The 23,284-nt window shown below is 37.7% G+C and overlaps 1 protein-coding gene across 5 annotated transcripts in view; it reads left to right on the top strand.

Annotated features, from left to right (window-relative positions):
* CD36 (CD36 molecule) overlaps positions 1-23,284 on the top strand; it is a 129,147-nt gene that overhangs the window by 59,806 nt on the left and 46,057 nt on the right. Inside the window, exons 1-2 of one of the 5 annotated variants that reach the window (XM_062210433.1) lie at positions 4,539-4,715; positions 8,685-8,813. The exons of 2 other annotated variants lie outside the window; for them this stretch is intronic. The gene's annotated coding sequence lies outside the window, so the exon portion shown is untranslated. Of the gene's footprint in view, positions 1-4,538; positions 4,716-8,684; positions 8,814-19,399; positions 19,532-23,284 lie in introns of those variants that run through there. 2 more of the 5 variants (XM_062210269.1, XM_062210516.1) reach the window with 2 other exon arrangements.

Below are 23,284 nucleotides of genomic sequence, written 5' to 3'. Positions count from 1 at the left end.
ATCCTTGGGCACCTGCACCCACGTGGGAGACCTGGAAGAAGCTCCTGGCTTCAGATCGGTGCAGCTCCAGCCGTTGTGGCCATCTGGGTAGTGAACCAACGGATGGAAGATCTCTCTCTCTGCCTCTCCTCTCTCTGTGTAACTCTGACTTTCAAATAAATAAAATAAAATCTTTTTTAAAAAGTACTAACAATTTGTTTAAGGGCTTAAGGGGTCTTAGAGGAAAAGGTAAAATCTTGGAGGGTACAAATCATTCTAAAGTTGACTATAGTACTGATGCATAAGTAATAAGCCTGCAAAAGAAAACTTGACCCCAGGTCAAAGTCCAGTCTTGTTCATTTTTAAATTTTAGAAATGGATGATTAGGAGTCAAAGTCACTGGGCTCCTAATCTCATCTATTTCAATTTAGTTATGCATGAATCCTCTTATGACAGCCATAATTCTTTTTTTTTTTTTTTTTCCTGTTCAGGTTTTGGTATTCTAAGGGATTCTTTTTGAAGCCATTATCCTCTTTAGGAGTGCCTACTTTAGTTATTTTATACTTCCCTTTTTGTGCTTACTTTAAGAAAATCGTATTTTATAAAGCATGAAAATTTTCCGTGGAATTACATTATTAGAGACAGTTGAGTAGTTGAAGTGAGGTTCATACATGTGCTATAAAGGTGTAGTGGATAAAGCTGCCACCTCAATGCTGGTATCCTATTTGGGCACTGGTTCATGTCCCAGATGCTCTGCTTTCAATACAGCTCCCTGCTACTGGTCTGGGAAAAAAAGCAGAAGGCGAACAAAGTACTTTGGCCCTGTCACACAGGTAGGAGACCTGGATGAAGCTCCTGGCTTCAGCCTGGCCCAGCCCTGGCCACCGAGGCCATTTGGGGAGTGAGCAGCAGATGGAAGATCCCCCCCTTCACCCTCTCCAACTCTGACAAAGGAGTGCTGAACATCATAGTCATAAAAAGAATGCAGGATAGCTCCATTTTATCCAGATGACTCCTATATAGCTATACTTCATAGAGGGCAATATTTGTGTGTGATTGTGTCTAATGTGAAATGAGCTGCTTATTTAGAACACTCATTTGTCAAGATTTAATTTGATACTGCTTGGAAATGATCATTCTAAAACATATTTCTGGGCATTTTAAATATCCTTAATATTCTAAAAAGGAGCTAAACTCTCACTAATACTTTGTGACCTAACATAATCAAGTTCCCTCTTTGGAAAAAGTATTAAAAGTGAAATGCATTAGATGAGAAAATCCAGTCTTCTCTACAGACTGCCTGGCCTATATCCTGGATTCCTAATCACCACATAGCTCTCGATTCTCGTTTTCCTGTCGGAAAAGAAACATATCACTAATACTAGTTTGAGATAGGATTTGCCCAGTTTGCATCCAATGTCCATCCTGGACCAGTAATGCTTGATCAATGATAGGCAACATTACCTATGGTCTAACTTCAGTAGGAGCCCAAACCAATCCTTGTACACAGAAAGCTCACAGTGGAAGGGGTTGGCCGCGGACAGAACAGGTAAGCATTCTTTACAAAGAGAATCTCAAAAAGGAAGGCAGAGCTGGTTTTCAGGAAGAGTTTTGTAAAGACATTGAGACTATGCATTAGATGGACTGACTCTTCAGTGAAATAGGAAATAAAGTGGTGTCTTGAAGTCATGTTTCCCAGCAAATTCTTAAAAGAATAAAGAAGATGTAGAAAAGCTACTAGGATGAAGGTAGGAAACGTAATGTGGAAAACAAAGTAAAGGACTGATGAGCATTTATTAACCACCATTCGGTTCATATATAATCTTTTTAAAATATATTTGATTATCTAATGAATGTTTATTATTGGAAAAGGAGAGTATTACAAAAAGAGGGAGAGACAATTGCTCTCTCTTTGCGAACTCTTTCATTCTCCACACCTCTTTCTAGAAGAAAATGCTTTGAACTATTTCCAGATACAATGCTATTCTTTGATTTTTTTTAAACAAAATTACTTTCAACATTCGTCTTTGATTTCCTTGTGTAGAAAAGAATTAGCTTTTATATTACCACATGCAATACCATTCCACAGTCACCCACCACCTCCACAAACATACTTCTCTTGTACCACTCCCATTGGTATAGTTCCTTTTTTAATACTTCGGATTGTTTTCATAATTATTGTGAATTTTCTTCCTTACCGAGCCAGGAATTACATAATGATGACTTTCTTCCTGGTACACTTATTTTTCTCCTGGTTACAATAATCATTTCCTTAAATCTCCTGCACTCCTGATTGATTTCTGCTCCCTCCCTTCCCACCCTGGCCTGTTGCATAATTCTCACCCTGAGACTTCCTTTCCATCTTTTTTAGAAATTCTCTTTGTCTCTACATTGACAGATGGGCTATTTCCTCAGTCCTCTTTCTTCTGATTTCTCTTTTTGGTGGAATTTTTGTTCTGGGGTAGTGCATATATTAAAATATATTCTTGAAAACTTGCATGTAGACTAACAGTTGGAAATTGATTTCCTTCAGTTTGTTAAAGAGATTGCTCATTTCACTTGAAATTCCAAGTATTGTGTTGAAGTATAATTTCTTTCTGATTTGTATGTGGGCCTGCTCTCAAGTCCACCCACCAGAGGCTTTGCTGACTTTCTGTTTATTCTCTACACTCTTTAGTGTTCTGAAGACAGGCAGGTGGGCAGGCCATGATGTGTGGCCCTTTGAATCCATTGTACCATACCTGGATGGCTTCTCCCACTCTAGAAACTTAGGTCCTTCACTTTAGGGAAATACTGCCTTCTATCCCACTTTTTTATTTTATGATTTTGTTTTGTTTTCCATGGAAATCCCACTGGATTTTCTCTATTCCAATGTCACTTCAACATTCCTGTTGTGCTCTATTATATTCACAGCCATTGTTTAAATTTCCCAGATTATCACCCCTTTTGCTTTGCCTTGTGGGACTTTGTGATGTTCTGTTTCACTAGTTTCATCATGTAATATCTTAGTTGTCCGATGGCATCAATCATAACATTTTCTTAGAGTCCCCTGTCTCATAGTGACCTTTGTCAATTTGTTGTTTTTAATTTTTTTTTTCTTACATGTCAGGCTTTCTTTAAATGACTGATGGGTGTTTGGTCCTATTTCAGTTTTTATTTATTTATTTATTCTGAGAGAGAAGAGAGAGACTGTTCCCATCGACTGGTTTACTCCACACATACTTCCAATGGGCAGGGAAGCCAAAAATGGGAATTGAGAATACAACCCAAGTCTCCTACATGGGTGGCAGGAACCCTTCTTGAACTGCCACTGCTACCTGCTGTCTTCTGAGGCCCTGTCATTGGACAAAGGCGAGGCCAGGAATGCATTTGAGTGTAAAATCTTAGCCATGTATAAACTAGTTGAAAAAATGTCCAAGATTTGGATGGAATTTTCTCTTATGTACATGTGGTTACAGTTTTATGTCATGTATGATCCTTATTCTATCATAAGTAAGAGGGACTTTATAATTTTTAAAGGTTTATTTGAGAAGCAGAGTTACAGACAAAGAGAGGTTTTCTATCTGCTGGTTCACTCTCCAGATGGCTGGACAGCCAGGAGCCAGGAGCTTCTTCCAGGTCTTCCACTTTGATGCAGGGTCCCAAGCATTTGGGCCATCTTCCCTGCTTTCCCAGACCATTAGCAGGGTGCTGGATCAGAAGTAGACAGCTGGGACTTGAACTGCCGGTGCTGCAGGTGGAGACTTAACCTCATATGCCGCAGCACCTGCCCTGGATTTTATAGTTTTTATAATATTTTTATGGTTTTTGTAAGGTTAGTAACAGTAGCAGGCTCTAATAGCAGTCAAGAAGGAAGGGTCCAAATGTAGCAGCGAAGCTTAACTTGGCTCAGTATTGCTAAACCTTGAGCAAGTTACTAACCTCTCCCAGCATCCCTCTTGCCATCTGTAATGCTGAGAAAACAATGATACCTCGAAGGGTCACTCAGATTCATTGAGATGATTCCTATGACATTTTTCAAGCCCTGTCTAGTCCGTGTTCAGTGCACTTGCTCTCAGTCAGCAGTATCATGGGACACAATGTAGATTTTTTTTCAACAAACGTGCTTCTTAGAAGATGATTTCACATGAATAGATTTAACAAGGAATAAAAATAGTGATGTGACTCTTTGAAAAGTCAGTCAACACACGACTGTGTTGCCTGCCCTCCAGTCCTATTCTAGAGACATGCACCGTGCGTCTTAAAGTCCTCACCAGAAGCAGCCCAAAGAGGGAAGGAGAATGGAGGGGTCCAGATACGGTCGAGGTGGAATTCACCATTACATGTAAATACTTCCCCAGTTACCTCATTTCTGGAAGTTGCTCATATCTAAAGAGGTATTCATGAGTTTCAACTGAAGCTCATTCAAGTTCAAGGTAAAAGGAGCCTGGTCTCTGTCCCAGGGACATTGATGTTACCTCCCTAATAGGACAGAGCAAGGCTGCCCTTCTTATTGCCTAAGCCAGTTGAGCAATAGAGAACGGAGCCAACCCAGGGCAGAGAGAGGACCATGCGCTGGGGCAGTGTGCTGGCCTCCAACTGACCCCTGCGTTGGGCAGGGCAGGAGAGCCTGGACAGGCAGCACTAGGTTTGTGTGGCACCAGGAGCTTGGATTTCCAAACGAGAGATCTGGGTGGCTTGAAGATGTCTCAAGTAACAGAAAGGGGGATGAGGAGAAAACCTGGACATCTAAAAAGGTATCAGTAGTTTAGGAATAAGAACAAAGAACCTTTTATTTTAAAATGACTTCCTGTCTCTGCTTTCCAGTTGGAAAAAATACGATTCACCCCTGAATTTAATTTCTTTGAACAAATATGAACTACTTCTGTTTTTATTTTATAGTAAATTGTTATACAAGCCTCAGGTTTCTTGTTTGCATAGCCCTGAATATAAGTGTTTGCTTTTTCTAATATTCACAGTAAACTGATAAGCTCTTGTTTTTATTATATAAATGGAACAGAGCTCATGTATTTCATATGTACAATTTGAAGACTATAATGATACTTTCCACCTTCCCTCCCTCTCTCCCTGGCTTCCACCCTCTCTTTCCTTTCTTATTTTTCTTTTAGTTTTTTCAATGACGTTCTTTCAATTTACTTTATCATCATAAGATTAAAATGACAGGCTGTTATCCACAATAAGAGAGGAATACACTAATATCACACTAAAATTTATATTACTTAGCAAAACAGCAAAAATCTATAACTGTCATAAAGACGTTAGTTTTAATGCTTGTAGTCTACCTGGTTTTAAATTTAAAAATTATTAACATATTTCTGAAGTTATACATTAACCCTTAATTTTGTATCATTATTTTATTATTACATTTGCTCTCTTTTTTTAAATAATAAGTCAGCATATTTGTCCTCATTTTCTAAAATTAAATGGGGCTTTCTTCAACTTGAAAACCACCAAATGGCAAAATAGAGATGCTTTTAAAAGATGATTGAAGTCATTCTCTTTTTGGCGCCAAGCAAAACTATGGTTCTTTGAAGCAAAATATTTTTAAGTGCATATTTGAAAGGCAGAATGACAGAGATAAGAGGGAAAGACAAATAGAGAAACATCTTCTATCCATTAGTTCACTACTGAAATGAACCCAATGATTAGGTCTGAACCAAGCTAAAGCCAGGAGCCAAAACTCCTTCTGGATCTCCCACATGGATGTCAGAGACCCAGGCACCTGGGCCATCTTCTGCTTCCTCCTCGGGCTCATTCGCAAGGAGCCGGATTGGAAGCAAAGCAGACGGGACTGGAATTGTCGCTCTGATATGGAATGCTAGTGCCACACACAATGACTTGGCCATGCCAAGCCAGATCCCTGGAGCAAAAACATTTAGTTCCTGTTTGTCTTCTTTATACAAGTACAATTAGAACTTTTAGCAGCTTAAAAGTAATTGCTTTCAATTCTAATGTGAAAACTATTTTTTTCTAACAGTATTTGTACATAGCTGGTACTTGATTAATTTGAAATGATTTTCACTTATTCTGAAGTTGCAATGCAATGTTTGCTTCCTCAGAACTTCTGGCCTGTTGTAGAAATTACTAGATCCTTCTATAGATGGGGCAGTCTCTTCTGCCTTTGTCTTCCTCTGCATAGGACAATGTCTATGTTGATCTCTGACTTGCGTTTGACAGAAGACCTGGAACCTCATTGTCTCCATGGAGCCCAACAGTTCTTTTCAAGGTTCCCTCTGGGTAGCTCCTGCCATGAATCTCCCACTGTAGCACCTATTGTGCTATTTTAGCATATATATGTATATATGCATTTCTATTAAGCAAGGGTTTTTGTTTACTTATTTTACAAGTATCTCAAGTTAAGGGACTGATTTATTAAACTAAATGTCTATGTAAATAAGTTTTGTTTTGATTATAATCTATATTATGAAAGCAAAGTAAATAATTCTAAAACATCAAAGTAGCACAGGAAAATGGTTCTATTGAGAAACTTTTTAAGCTTTATTTATTAGTTATTTATTGAATTGAAAGAATCACAAAATGAGAGGCAAAGACAGAGAGAGGGATAAAGAGAGCTTTCATCCACTAGTTTACTCCCACAAATGATAACACCAAGTCTGGGCCAGGCAGAAGCCAGGGGCCAGGAACTCCATCTGGGTTTCCTGAATGGGTAGAAGGGGTCCATGTACTTGGGCTATCATCCACTGCTTCTCAGTCACATTGGAGGAACTTGGGTCAGAAGCAGAGCAGTTGGGATTAGAATCAGTGCTATGATATGGGATGCCAGTGTCACCAGTGGTGACTTAATCTGCTGTGACACTACTCTGGCCATTTTGGAAAGACCTATGTTGGCAAATGTTAAGGTTTTAGAAATGGGGAAAAATGTTAAGCTTCTTTTTTTAGCCCTTATTTTTCCTATGAATGCTTGGTAATACTCATTGTCTAGACTGATAACCTCAAGGTCACCTATTTCATCCTAATTTTGGATATGTTTCCATTTATCTAATATGCTTTTTCCTGTTTCAGTAACCACCTATGTAAAACTGTGGCTAATGTAACTTCATTTGTAGGATTATTTTGAGATTTAAATAATCACACATGGAAGTGCTGAGCATGAAATCTGACCCTCTCCTATAATTTTCAAGTTGCCCCACAGGATAGAGAAGAAATAGAAAATTTTAATTGTTATATTTCATAACCATTTATATAATTAAATTTTAAACACTTGAAATAAAATTAAAAATTACAAAGAACTCTGACCCAGAATAGTTTTAAAAAATCAACTGCACACTAGTAACAGAATGCTACTCACAGTGTATGGCAATCAAAAACAGGTCCTTACGATTCCAGTTATCCAGGAGCTTAAGATTAACTTGAATCACACCGCTCAAGTAAAACAAAGACGAATAATATTTTAAAAAATGAAAACATCTATCTGCTATCTCTGTCTCTCTCTGCTATTCCCATAAAATTATATTTAAAAAGTTTTTAAGGAGCAGGTGTTTGGTGCAGTGGTTAAGATGTCCTTCAGAAGGCTGGCCTTGTTGCATAGCAGGTTAAGCTGCTGCCTGCCACCCCGGCATCCCATATGGACACCAGTTCAAGTCCTGGCTGCTCTGTTTCTAATCCAGCTCTCCCCTAATGTGCCTGGAAAAGCAGTGAATGATTGCCCAAGTACTTTGGCCCCTGTCACCCAGGTGGGAGACCCAGGTAAAACTCTTGGCTCCTGGCTTTGGCCAGGCTTAATTCTGGCCATTGTAGCCATTTGGTGAGTGAACCAACAGATAGAAGATCCTCTCCTTTCTCTCTCTCTCTCTCTCTCTCTCTCTCTCTCTCTCTCTCTCTCTGCAACTCTGACATTGAAATAGATAAATCTTACAAGGTACAATTTGGAATTCTCATATCCAGTATGAAAGGGCTTGGGTTCTGGTTCCAGCCCCTTCAGATTCCAGCTTCCTGCTCATGTGCACCCTGGGAGGTAGCAGTTTACGGCTCAAGTCCATGGGTCCCTGCCACTCACATGGAAGACCAGCTGTTGGATTTGCCCTGACCCAGCCCTGGCTGTTGTGGGTACTTAGGGAATGAATGAACCACTAGATAGTAAAACTGTCTAAATCTGTTTATCTCTTTCTGTCTGTCTGCCTTTCAAAGAAAATGAAAATGAATACATTTTTTTAAAAAGTTAAAGCAATTATTTTATAAAATACCAGGATAAAATCCGTGAGAAGATATATGAAAGAGGTGACAAATAAAGAAATAACAATTAAAGAAGGAAAATTAAGTAACATTCTAGTAGAGGGTTTAAAAATCATCAGGATGATTTAGAACACATGTTTCTCACTTCCTGGGTGTCTGCAGCCTCATATGTTAAGTAATGGGGAATAGATGATGCAGAAAATTTTTTTTCCAATTTCTGTAATGCATGAAGGTCATGAAGGAAAGAGAAGTAGGCCAAAGGTCCTTGAATATATGAATCACAGCAATCTATTTCTGAACAAATGTGGACTTCCTATGAATCTTCTACCCATAGATTTTCACGTGGAATTTTCTTCTGTGCACAAGTTACATTTCTGTAATGTGCGTTCCTTGAAATAAGTGTTTTTAAGCTAATGAGGCCAATATGGACATGTACTATTTCCTTGGTAAGTACTGGTCAATTAGTAACAAACAACTCATTAAAGATGCATATTTTAATTTGCTCACTGTAGAATCCAGTTGATCATCCATAGACAACTAAGAATGCTCTAAAATCAACAACCAAACACCTGACCGTTTCTGAACTGTGCTTCAGAGAACTGTACTTGGCAGAATTTTTCTTTTAGCCCTGTTGCTTAAAGGTAGGGAGTTGGCCAGTAATATTTATAGGCAACTCATTTCAACTCATTTCATATCAATTTCACTAATTAAAACTTCTGTGTTCATATTGATGATGCCAATCTTTAGATGAAATAAAGATAATAACATGGGACTTCTATTAAATACTAGAAAACCAGTTCTAGAATGAGTGTTGTCAACTAACATAACTGCCTACTTCAAGAAAATAAATTCAAAGTGGCTAACACTCACATCAGCATATCAGTTTATATCAAAATATTCAAAAGGCTTTTGGGGAGTACTTGCATTAGGGATCATACCTAGTAGCAGACTTCTAAGCTTTTAGTGGCTACATGATATATATCTACTATGTATGAGAGTATATGAGGATACACATGCAATAAATCATATAAATTGATCAAAATTTATGATTTTTAATCCCAAATCATTGATTTCATCTAGCATACACCACAATGGCCTTATTTTTCTTTAGGATTTCTTCATTTTTGTTCTAATTTACCTGATTGTTATCATTGCACATATAATACTCATCAACGATTGCTCTCTTATTTCTCCAATGCACACAGGAGCATCGTAGCAATCGTAAGCCTACCTGCTGTTGGCCTCATTTCCAGCTTTCCACAAACCAGAATATTTGTCAATGCTTTCTTATCTCAAAGACCAGGGTACATGTGATATGGCACCTAGGAGGACTGTAATGTGCTAAGACGCAGGATGGAAGAGACAAGGGAATTGCTTTGAGAAAGGCAGGAGGAATATCCCTGGAGAGGGAACTGCTTCTGTGTTCTTTTAAACGTCACAGAGTAATTGTTTCTTTCTTTAAAGGAAAGAACCAGAGCAAAGAGCAGCTCCTTTTCAAGCTAGAGAGGTCAGCAAACACTGGCTGCAGAGTTTACTGTGGTTTAGGAGCCCCACAGCCTCACTGGAGTGTCAATCAAAATTCCTCAACCATTCTTGGCTCTGTGGAGGTGGGGCTGACTAAGGTGCAGCAGGATCTGACCCAGCACTTGGGGCAAACAACCAGAGTCATCAGTGTTAATTCCGTGGTCTTCCACCCAGCATTTGAACGTGTGATATCATTCTTGACCGTGCGCTCTTCCCTCGGACCTCTAACTGGTAATTACACCCCTGTAATGGATGCAAAGTTACCTAGCCTAAAGATGTCAGATCTAGGCTGCTGCCTGCAGTACAAAACTCTGTGACTTTGCTCTGACTTTTGCTTTGTTCCTGTCCAGTTTTAGATACATTTGCATTTCTCTCTTCTCTCAGGGAGTAGAATATATGGGGTATTTGTAGGCTTTAAGGCACCCCAATCCAAAGAAAGTAAAAAGAATTGATCAAATGAAATTTTACTAAGATCTTCTCAATACTGACTATATTACTAAATGATATGAAGGCACTCAGAAAATACTTTAAATTACCCGAAATTACCAGCATACATATGATTATACAAATGCAACAAGGGGAGAATATCATAACAGAGAAACCTACTGAAAGTACAAGTTCATGCTTGGCTATCTTCATTTTGAAGAATATATATTTTCCTGGAAAACTGTTAAAATTTGCATGCCATTTACTGAAAGAGGTGATTCTAGTGAACATCATTATGGAGTTTGGACTTTCTTATATTAAGATTAAAAGGCAGAATAGTTGTCTTCCTAATCTTGGAGAAAGAATAATCTGACCTCCCCAGTTTTTGCTGGTCAACAGTAGGAATGTGGAGGTTCCAGGCGGCCTTTACTGCTGGCGTTTCTGCCTGGTACTAGTTAACAGGGGACTGCTGTCACTTGTTTGAGAGAGGCAACATTGCAACTTTATTATGCTCTCAAGTTAGAGAAATCATCATTGTATTGTATATATTTGAGTTTTTGAATCTTTGATCTATTAGTAGGCAATAGGATGTATGAATTACTGCATGCTGAAGATTAACCAGGAAAGTCAGTTTTGGATTTGTAAATCATTGCTGAGCTGTTTTTCAATAAGAATGAGCTAGTAATAATGGGAATGCTAATGGTAATAGAAAACCAGGTATAGAAATTAGGTAAAATATTACAGAGGATAGGCACAATTGTTTTACTGGTCACATCTAATCATTTCTAGTCATGGCATTCTATTTTTGCCTTCATGCTGATACAAAATTCTGTAGGATCAAACTATTCCTATGTCTTAGCTTTATTTATTGTGATTGTCTTCAATGCTGGGACATTGGGCTTGGAGAATTAAAAGAGCATGGGAGATGATGGTTTGCCTTGCTGGGCATTGTGTGGAGACACGGACAGGAAATACCAAACTGCTAATTTGAAACATCACAACCATGATTTTGACTTAGTTCTGTGCAAATCTGCCACTTGTGTAGTCAATATTTATACTCAAGTATTCTAGACAAGTCATGATTAAATATTTTAACATAAGATCTCAAGTAATTCTTTACAGTTTCCTATGATACTTATATGTATAGTTATTGCAAACAAGGAAATTAAAGTGACATAGTGTATGGCAATGCCACTATATAGACATATTTCTATATTACTGGCAAGGAATTTATGAAGGCTGGCACTGCAGAGATGATTTTGCTTCTAGAGAGCTAGGTTATGTGTGGCATCTTGTTCATTCATTCAGAAATATTTGTCCAACATGTAAAAGATACTCACAATGTTCTGTGTCCAATCTCATCTATTTAGCACAGCAGGTAATCAAATGATCCCATGGTATAAGTATTTTAATAAACTGAATGGATAGCAAGACAGAGGATGTTTTGTGGAGGATGCTGCTCTATTACCTTACCGAGGGATCCTGCATTGAGTGTAGTACCGAAAATTTTCACATTTCTTCTTTAAGGCTGATGAAAGATCAGTGGACTGCTAACTCTCTGTAGCCTGTGGAGTCAGGTTGCTTAGAAACTCAGTGACTATGAGCTTGCCATGGCAACCTAATTTATCAGTGACTGCAAAACTAACTTAGCTGGCACTATGCCAAACCTCCATAGTGCAAGTAAGAATATTCAGTTTAGTTCTTTTTCAATGCCAGGATTGTATTATTCACACAATCAAGCTAGATAATATTTCAGATTTGCCAAATCTTGCAAATAATGAGTTATAATTTATAAGAGTTATGACCACATAACAATTAAGCCTAAAGTATACTTGCATTTTATATTAAATTATATAATGTGTTATAAATGTATCTGTTGTTACTATCTCATTGCCTAAATTTATATATGTATATGTACATACATATATATATATAAGCTTTGTTACATTAAAGTACATACATATGAACTTCATTAAGTTTGACAAAGAAAAACCAGAATAGTGTATTATCTGTGTGCTAATAAAAGGCCCTGTAATATTGACTTTTAGTAGTAGTTCTAACCAGACAACCTATAATATATATATATAGATGAATATATATAGATGATTTTATTTTATATTACTGACTCCTTATTTGCAGATCATATAAATGAGATGTTATATTATTTGTCTTAAAATCTTATCTTTTAAGTAATTTACCTGATAATCTCAGATACAAATACATTAGAAAATGAGTTTCTTTGAAAATCACATTTTTGCAATCACAGAAAAAATATTTGAGAACTTGTTTTCATCCTTAGACTGAGTAGTTGCTCCCTGCAACACATTTTTTGAAGATTTTGCCCTTTTAGATTTAAGGCAGGTTTTTGCATCTTAATAGCAGTTTCTGTTATACACATCCATGCTCTGTGTAAACTGTCATATCTTCTTCTCTATACTTCTTCCTCTGTAAGTGTTGTATTCATCTTATTTCCCTGTGGTTCCAACTTTGTGTTTATCAGAGTCAGTAGCAGGGATAGAGCCGCAGGTCTCCTGAGGTAGGACTATTACAAGCCCTTTTCTCCTGGGCTTTGGCATTTATGCATTTTGTTTTGCTATTAAGAGTTCACCATATTAAAGGTTCTCTTGAGAATGAAAGATGCAGTCTGACTCGGGTTTTCACGAAGCAATGCTACATTTGGTGATATTCTCAACTTTTCTTTATGATTCATTCATTTCCTCCTAATTCTGCAATTTTTTTTTTTTTTTTTGCATTCTCTAGTCTATCCCTTCAAGTAGGCAATGCCCTTGTAGATGACAACATGCTTCCTCTCAAGATGGAAACAAGCACAAATATGGAACCGAGGGCATTTTTGTGGAATTAATGGCATTAATTGGAACTCAGCATCCAGTTCCCAGGAGTCTTTTTTTAAGGCCCCAAAGTCTAGGCCACATTGGTCCCCTCTCTTTTCAGGGGCATTTTCTAGTTAAACTAAAGGTACACTGTTTCTAGCAAAACAAATGAGCAGCGCTGAACACTCAGCAACCTAAAGGAATCAAACTTCTATCAAGGGATCGTGTATGTCAGTCTCTATATGAAGCAATGGACTTGCATGTAAAAAATTATATAGCACAGCATAAATACCATGAGACTTAAAGCAGGCTTTCCACTGGCCAAAACAAAATCATACTATTGTGAATGATCTACTTTTTATGTTTAATCGTACCTTTTTGATCTGAGTGAATTATTCTAGTAAATTTCAGAAAACCCATTTACTCAATATGTCTGTTCCTGAATGGCAACCAGTACATAAACAGAGCTGAGACATTGGATCATTTTAAATGTTTGGAAAAACTTATTGTGTATGACTGTGTCGCTCATCATTGAGTGATAATCACTCAAGACATCTGTGGAGTAGAGGAATTAATGCCCTTAGTAAGCATGTTGTGTAAGGTGGAATAATCAGATTTTTGTTTAAAAGTGACTACATCTATTCTTTATTCCATTACATGCAGAGTGTCTAATAAATATGAAACTTACACACCTGGAATATCATCAGTTTCTTTTTTTAATATTTATTTGGAAGGCAGAGTCTCTCTCCCTTTCTCCCTCAGTCTGTCCCTCCCCCCTCTCCCTCTATCCCTCCCCCCTCTCCCTCCCTATCTCGCTCCCTCCTCTCCTTCCCTCTCTCTTCCTCTCCCTCCTTCTCCCCCCCACCCCCCACACACGGGGCACAGTGGAGGGACAGCGGGGAGAGGAAGATAGTGAGAGAGATTAATCGATTGATCTTCCATCTGCTGGCTCCCACCCCGAATTTCTTCAACAGCCAAGTCTGGTCTGGACCAGGCCAATGCCAGGAGCCAGGAATTCCATCCAGGACTCTTGCAGGGGTGGCAGGGGCACAAGTACTTGGGCCATAGTCCACTGACTTCCCAGGTGCATTATCAGAGAGTTAGATTGGAAGTGGAGCAGCTGTGACTCGAATTGCCAGCATCTCAAGCAGAGGCTTACCCCACTAAGGCACGACACTGGCCTTAGTCAGCAGTGTTTTAAAACTTGCTATCAGATAATGTGGAAAATCAAAGTAGTCATCTACCAAAGTAACTGGCAAACTCATGTCTTTTTAATCTATGCTATAATATTTATGATGCAGTTTATTCAGCATCAAACTAATGAATATTTGAGCATCTGTTGTAAACCAGACGCTATTTGAAACCTGGGACAAAATGGTAAATGCTGCCAACCTGATGCCTATGGAATATTGTGTAGGGGATTTCTTTGTAACTCAAACTTTGCAACACATGAATGAGGAAATAAATGATGAATGGAGCTTTTCAGGAAATATCATTTGTGGCCGGGACACTAAAATGTGCTGGAGATATAGAGAAGAATAAAATACAGTCACATGATATCTTATATGTAATTTGTTATATTAATAGCTATAATGGTTGCAGATAGTATAGAAAATCATACTGCAGAATTATTTCCCCTTTTCATTTTTTTTAAAAGAAAACTACTGATTAAGTCATGTTCTTTGACCATATTACATGACCTAGAACTTTGGTTAGGTATTTTTATTATCTAAAATACATGTGATCTAAATATTATATTTTATATAGAATCTCAGATTATTAGTCTGAGTGCTTTTGATTTAAACCAGGAGATTTATTGGCCCACATAACAGAAAACTCCAGAGTTAGCACTTGTAAGGCACAGTTGCATCAAACTATAGGCCCTGCTAAACTTTTTCTGCTCTACCTTTCTTTTTGATGTTGGACTTGACTCAGGCTGGCTTTCTTTGAGGTTATGAAAAGCCAATAGTAGCATGGATAAAACCTCCTTTGTCTTATGTATAAGGGTTGCAAGGCAGATTATAGTAGAACAACCCATTACCACTGGTGATGATAGTAGAAAAACCCATTACCACTGGTGTTGAATGAAGAAGCATACATGGATTTGGAGTCAACACTCAATCCAGGTCTCCTACCAAGGTGGCAGTAACCTAAGCATTTGAACCATCACCTGCTGTTCCGCTCTGTGAAATTCCTAGGCATGATGAATTATCCCCTACAGGTTAAAATTTAGTCAGTTGAGGGTGTTGTATTTAATCAGATTTATTCATTGTGCTTCATCGTTATGGTTGGAGCAAATCCCTCAAACACCTCTTATCCCTCATGTGTTGTATTTTTCTAAAAAGATATTGCCTGTTTTCAGGTTTAATTTTATTCACCTAGGATTGGATGAAGAAGATTGTCTGAAAGACTGTCATATTCAGTGGTAGCAACTGCATCACAGGAGGGAAGAGTTTTCCAAGTAATTAATTTGCAGTAAGAGACTTTTAAAAAATCACCACAGTATATTCTCTGAACCTAAAAGACAGATAACCAAGAGAAAGTGCTAAATAGCACCAATTTAATTTAATCTTCACTTTATGAATTTAATTTTTTGAGTACACATTAGGGTAGTAAATATGAAGTTCAGAGAGTAAGTGATAGCCTACAGTTCCATTTCGACTACAATATCTTTTGATAATACTGGAAGACCCAGTGTTTGTTCATTGAACTGCCATTGATGGCTATATGCTCTGCAAAGCATCTCTTAAAGAGCAGGCATTTGCTGCAGCAGTGAAGATGTTCCTTGGGATGCCTGCATCTCATATCTGAGTGCCTGGGTTTGAGTCCTGGATAGTCTTCTGATTCCAGCTTCTTGCTGATGTCACCCTGGAAGGCAGCAGGTAATGGCTTCAGTGGTTGGGGTCCTGCCACCCACATAGGAGACTTGGATTGAGTCTCTACCTGCTGTCTATGGCCTGGTCCAGCCCCAGTTGCTGCAGGCTTTTGGGAACTGATCCAGCAATTGTTACAGGCATTTGGGAACTGAAACAAAGCTGTCTGTTTCTCTCTTTGTCTCTGTGCCTTTAAAAAGTAAATAAATGAAAAGGATAAAAAAAAGTGTTATGTGGATAAATCTATAAAAGGAGTTGAAGACCAAATGCATTCATGGTTTCTTCTAATTTAGAGATATTTGTATTTTTGTCTGTGAAATTGCTAGAAATTAATTGGGTATAATTGCAAATTTACATATCTGAAACCAGATCTTATTTTGAAAGGAAAGATAAATATTAGATGTGAGTAGCCAAAATATCAACAAGAACAGAACAGAGGAAGAAGAAAAAGCTAAAAGAAGCTTGTGAAAGAGAGAAATCTATATTCGAGACTTATCAAAGCAATATTTTGGGATACACACTGTAACATGGGAAATCCTTAATGGATTTTTTTGGGGTGTTGCATGGAATGGTATGTTTGTCATGTGTTTATATGTTTATTTCATCTCAATTTTTTTACTCTAGTCTTCTTTCCACCATCCTACTGTAATTATCCAGTTTTCTCTGAGGGGTTGTTGGATATGTGAGGAAAAACAGGTCTAGCAATGATCTTGGATTATGTCCAGAAAATATTTTTAGTCCTTAGAATAGACGAAGGATGCTGCTCCAAGCCTCACACATGTAATCTGGCAAAATAAATGGTAGCCTTAGCATACTCACTATAACACAAAAGCACTGTGTTGTTGACAACAGTGCTTTTGTGTACAATAGTACAATAGAATATATGCAGATAACCTAAGCATCTCCCATCACATTTGTATCTTTACCCATGACCTGGAGGCAGTGTGGAGTGAGAGATCTTGGACTCAAAAGGCAAAATAATATAGCTGTGGCTCAGAAGAGCAAAAGTAGCAGGACTTGGAGATTCATTTGAAGGTGACATGCCATACCAATGAAATTTCCATAACCTATCATTGTTTGCTTAAAAAAAAAGAAACCCAGAAAACAACAACAAAAGTTACCTTAGAGAATTTGAAGGGGAATAGTCCTAACACTGTGAGCCCTTGGTTGCTTCTCTGAGAACAATGAGTTGACGCTTGACTAATGATGGAGTTTGGGATGCTCAAACCAATCTAAGACAGTTAGAGGATAGAGATTTTCTGTGTGATTTCTGTGAGTACTTTAGGAAGTCCATTGCCATTCTCCATAATGTAGCAAGCTTTAATGTTGCTATGAAACTGTCAGAGCTCATATGAACCTTAATAGTTAAGTCTGCTTTCTCTACTATCCAAAATTTGAACGTGGAAGATTACAAAGGGAAGGTTTCATGTTATCCCTGACAAGTTTGTCATTTCTTTCACTCAAGCAAGTAACAGGATATTGCAAAAATACATGCAAATAGTTGAAGGAGTTCAATGTTTTAGAATGATTCTAAATTTATAAGGTATCTATCTTTTATGTCATACAATGGTTGTTGGTAGTCTGCCACTTTTTATTCTGTCTGGATTCTAATGTTTTATAGAACATGTGTATGAAAATATGATTCAAATATACCAATTTAAATGATTCATAGAATTTCCAGAAAAACATGTATTTCTGGACATTTCCCCTTACCCAGTATATGTATGTGCATGTTTGTGTATGTGTATAAATGATTCATGAAAACACATATTTATATATTTTTGATACTTTGTTAAAACTCAAAAATCCACTCAATGTAAGATGTTCCAAGTTTTGATCCTATCAATTTTGGCAATCTTAAAAATATGTTTTAAGCTATTCCCTGTGATCCATTTGAGAAATAGCACTCCAAACCAAACCTCCTGGCTCCTCAAAAGACAGGAAACCCAGCCTGTTCCCAACACAGATCCTCTCCTTAAACCCATTGAAAAATCAACCTGGAAAATGTTTTGGTTTTACTGTAGGAATTGATGGATGGTTTTAGCTTCCTTTAAAACTATAAGCTGCTTCCATGTCACTCAGATGCCAGTTTCTTGCAGTTGTCAGTGCTAGAAGATCATACCACTCCATTGGGGGGGGGTGGGGTGGGCATCAGAGATGCGTTATTTCCTGTGTGGCATTTTTAAGTGGTTGTTGTTAGGAAAAGAGTTGCAGATTGGTGCCTCCTCACACAGGGCACCAAGATGTTAGGAAGAGAGGCGCAGAATAGAGAGGAGGCAGTGTACGAATTTACAGCCAGACCAAATTTATTCAGAGAAAATAAATTCATAGAGGTGGGTGACCAACTGCCTGCGAGCACATTGATGGAACACGTGGCAGAAGGCCCCGCCCCCTGGGGTGGGGCCTTTTTAAGGAGGGCTAGAGATGGGGCTGGGGGTAGGGGGCAGCAGGTGGAGGGGCATTCCTGGAACCTGGGTGGGGCCTTGGGAACCTGGAGAAGAATGCAGGGTGGGCTATGAAGGCGGTAGGGTGTGAGACCCAACTGAGATTCAAGGGCAAGGAATACATTCCATTGTTTATCTATCTTTTGGGCAATGAGCAAGAATGGCTGAGGCTTAAGTCCTTGTTCCATCAGCTGTTATATAACATACTTATTAGAAAACAATTTTTCTTCTCCTGGATTTAGAATTCAGCATGCTTCCATTTCCTTGGAGAATGTATGTTTGTATGTGCACATGTCCCAACTATGGACCTAGTTCTTTCACAGAGCTAATACCCAATTCCTCTCTATCTGTACGCTTACAGTGTGGTAAATGAGCAGATGGCCTACAGATCAATATTAGAAAATTTTTAAGAGACAGGCTTGTAAGTGTGGTTACTATGTGCATGCTTTTAAAAGATATGCCTTGATTTTAAATTTCAGATGTTTTATACTATAAGGTGGAATAGTTAATTTGAGCTTCATCATAAACCTTGTATCTTTATATACATTTTTCTATTTTAATTTTTCCATTTTAATTCATCATGCTCTCCAAATTTTATGTTTAAACAGAATTTTTAAAAAAATCCTTGGCATTACTTTAGTATCTTAACACAAGCTATTTTGACCAAGCAAAGAGCCTTTACAAAAGTAAATTGATTTCTCTAACCTTTTTTAAAATTATTTTATTAACTTCATTTTTTAGGTTCTCATTTTAGGAACTCTCTCAGTAGGCCAAAGCTGTCATATTTCTCAGCACTAAAATTTTTGTACCTTTCCTTGTAATTTTCTATCTTGCTGCCTTGTAAAATTTCAAATTAATTAACTGAAGAATTACTTTCCTTAATTATTTTAAAATTGATACTCAGCAACTAGATGCTGTCAATGATTTTTTTTGTCTGCTATTTCACCACATCATGCTTTGATGGTTACTCTTTTACCTGAGTGTTTTGTTTTTTTCTGATAGTACTGTTCAATCTATGGTCTGAGGATAACCAACCTGACAAAGCTGATCATAACGTTTCCTCATGTTTCTTAGCTTCACTTTAATGTTGACTTCTCTCTCCCATTCCTTGGAGAGCTAAGTCATCTTTTCAAAGTGTTCAAATAAGAGTTAGGGCTGCCAACTTTTTTGTTGGCCTATGACATGTACATAGTGATCTGCTCATGCTCACCTGAGAACCATCTCCAATCAGCTCCTACCATGGTTTCTAATAAACATGTGGGTAAGACTACTTTATATTTTTAATGTGATATGTTTCTTTCACTCTATCTTGTGGCTCATTAGACCACATGGTTCAAGCCTGATCTTTACCCTGATATTCTGCTTTGTGTCTTTAAAGATGTCCTTCCATCATTCTTTTAAATGAATGATAAGAAATTTCCATTTTAGTTTCTCAACATTTTACTGACATTACATTATGCTTTTGTCTGTTTAGTAAGTCTTTAACGGTTGTATACATATGTGTTTATTCTTATCCCTGGATATGAAATTCTTCTTCTTATGTAAAGCAGATAGAATAAGATATTAGAGCAATAATTATAGGAAATGAACATCCTAGGAATTAAAAAAATGCATATGTTCATATATAAACACAATTACATACAAAAGTACTTCAAATAGTTCACAGAAAAATAAGTTTATTTTGGTAAAAAAATTGAAGTCCATGCATAGGGTTTTTATCATGGAAATATGAATTTCTATGAACTTTTTGAAGATTCCTCATATTCTTATATAAGCATCTATGCATGTATAAATCTCCGCTGTTATTTCCTACAAATTAAAGGAATCAAAATTTGTTTTAGCTTTACATTGGTAACTGATGTTTTGAGACAGTTTACAAGTAATTAGAATGAAATTTGTTTTAAATCTGAAAATAATTCTGTTAATTGCCACCTCTAGGATGTTCACTCCTCACTGCTTATTGTGTCCAAATATCATTTTCCTCTCCATGTAGTATCTCGTTACATAAAATTATTCATCAAGTTGTTTAAATAATGTAAAATGAATATGTAAAACTAGGTATTGATCAAGAGCAGACTTATCATTTCTTAGAGGGGTATATGCTCTTTTGTCAGTTTGAATTTTAACCCTTGTTTTGGCACATAGCAAAGGGTTATCTGAAGGACCTAGTAGGGTGTTGTAACTGGTCAGCGAGGTAACACTGACACATTCACCTCAGCAGACACTAAGCTCCCTATGTGTGTGAACTCTGTTACTCTATCATTATTTTCATAAGTTTTGAGTCCTTGCTTACCCGTAGAATCTAGACCCACAATGCATGTTATACTGAGGTGTTTTTCCTTGTTGAGTTGTAAAAAGAAAAAAAAAAATCATTAAAATTTTTTTCAAAGTTATCTACTACTATAAACTGCCAATATCTTGTTATCTGTATCTAGCTTTCTCAGTTTTAAGTTTAAATCTACCATTGGATTTTATCTCGAGCTCAAGGGTACAGGTAGGCTCCATATGGCTATTCTCTTTGACGTGAAGAGACCAGGAACACAATGACTATGTCTTGCTGCTTTTGCAACCTCTACTGTTAATAAAGCTGTGATCAGAACTTTGGCCATGTGATCCCTCTCCTAGAACTTCTGTAATGAGTCACAGCTGCTTCTCAAATATGTTGCAATATTTGTGTTACTCATTATACTCTTCCTCTTTTACTTCACAAGTGTAAAAGGCTATGGCTCAGCTTATTTAACAATATTGTTAAAAATAAGTTTTAAAAGCCATAAAAATGCTAGAAAAATAGGGTATTTTGTTTTTGACATTGTGGCAGTGGAGAATGGCTTTCCAAGTATGACACAATCCTTAAAAGGAAATGAATGAAAAGTAATTAAATAAATATGAAAAATTTCTGTAATTTAAACATACAGTAAAAAGAAAGAAAACTTTGTCAACCTAAAAAAGTCAATTGTCGGCCAGCCCGTGGCTTAACAGGCTAATTCTCCGCCTTGCGGTGCCGGCACACCGGGTTCTAGTCCCGGTCGGGGTGCTGGGTTCTATCCTGGTTGCCCCTCTTCCAGGCCAGCTCTCTGCTATGGCCCAGGAAGGCAGTGGAGGATGGCCCAAGTCCTTGGGCCCTGCATCTGCATGGGAGACCAGGAGAAGCACCCTGGCTCCTGGCTTCGGATCAGCTCAATGCACTGGCCGCAGCGGCCATTGGAGGGTGAACCAACAGCAAAAAGGAAGACCTTTCTCTCTGTCTCTCTCTCTCACTATCCACTCTGCCTGTCCAAAAAAAAAAAAAAAAAGTCAATTGTCAAAGAGTGGGTATTTCCTTAATAATTAACCAAAAAAAAAAAAAAAAGGACAAATCAACTCATAGAAAAAAAATTAACAGGAATATGTCACAAATGTTTTAGATAAGAATTGTTAGTATACTTTGTTTTAAAAGATTTATTTATTTATTTGAAAGGTAGAGTTACAGAGAGGCAGAGGCAGAGGCAGATAGAGAGACAGGTCTTCCATCTGCTGGTTTACTCCCCAGATGGCTGCAACAGCATGAACTGCACGTATCTGAAGCCAGGAGCTAGGAGCTGCTTCCGGGTCTCCCACATGGGTACAAGGGCCCAAGTCCTTGGGCCATCTTCTACTGCTTTCCCAAGCTATAGCAGAGAGCTGGATTGGAAATGGAGCAGCTATGACTCACACTGGTGCTCATATGGGATGCCAGCACTGCAGGCCATGTCTTTATCCACTATGCCACAGTGCCAGCCCCAATATACTTTTAAAATAAAAAAAAAAAAAGATTTATATACTTACTTGAAAAGAAGAGTGACAAGAGAAATAGGGGGAGAGAGAGAAAGAGAGAGTGAGAGAGTGTCTTTCATCCTCTGGTTCATTTCCCAAATGGCTGCAACAGCCAGGGTTGGGCAGGGTGAAACCAGGAATCAAGAACTTCACCCAGGTCTCCCACATTGGTTGAAGAGGCCCAAGTACCAGGTTCTTTTGCAGGCAGTGGATTGGAAGCAGAGCAGCTGGGACTCAAAGGGTGCTCTGACATGGATGCCCACACTGTAAGCAGCCGCTTACCCTTACCTAGCATGCTTTGGGAAATAGCCTCAATTCAATTATATAGAAAAGTTTTACCAAGCAACAAACTTGGTAAAAACTTAAAATTTAGTATAAACCAGTCAAATGATGGATAGAGACAAGCCTTCTAACACGTTTTTGTGCACAAGTATGAGCAGTAATTTAGTAAAATGTTCCCTACAAAAAAAGAACTACAAATCGTGTCTTAGGAAGTTCATTTCCCACTTTTACTGATATTCCTGCACAAGTATACAAAGCTACACGTGCAATATACTTTCTGCATTATTTTTGTGAGTAAAGAACTAGAAATTATAATATCTATTAAATGGTGACTAGACACTGAAATGATGAAATAGTCACTGTGAGCTATTTTACAATAGTGATAAAAGGGAAATTCTCTTTGTGATATGGTAAGTTCCAGAAAGTGTTTATAAATCAGTCTAGGCATTACCTCATATTAAATGTTAAGTTTCACATCGCAGGAGCAGGGTAGCATATGTAACAGTGGTTACTTCTAGGGAATAGATTTGGATGTTGACTTCTCATTTTATACCATTCTATAATTTGTGGCATTTCTTACTTGTTTGTGTTTAACAAATTACCTAAAATAAAATTTTGCTTACTAGCCCATGATAATTGACAATAACTTTTTCAACAAAAATGCTGTGTGGCTCTTTCCTAAATCCTTTGTGTCATCACTTAATTGTTACCACAGTTTTGGCAGAGAGATTTCCACTGTGGCTGTGAGGCTTAAAGTAGCTAACATTTCATGCCCCTAGGAAATAATGAAAACTAATCTTAAATTGAGTCCCATTCACTTTCTGAGCATATCTTAGACCCAATCAAACTATGGCATAACTGCTAAGAACAAGCAGCACAATGGCCTCTCCTTTCCATTCATTCTCGGCTCCTTTTAAAATGTTATTCTCCTTGTAGTCCT

Source organism: Lepus europaeus, chromosome 1, assembly GCF_033115175.1.
Source record: "Lepus europaeus isolate LE1 chromosome 1, mLepTim1.pri, whole genome shotgun sequence".
Lineage (NCBI taxonomy): Eukaryota > Metazoa > Chordata > Mammalia > Lagomorpha > Leporidae > Lepus > Lepus europaeus.
The sequence above is the reverse complement of the archived record's forward strand: the minus strand, read 5'-3'. Positions and strand labels throughout refer to the sequence as shown.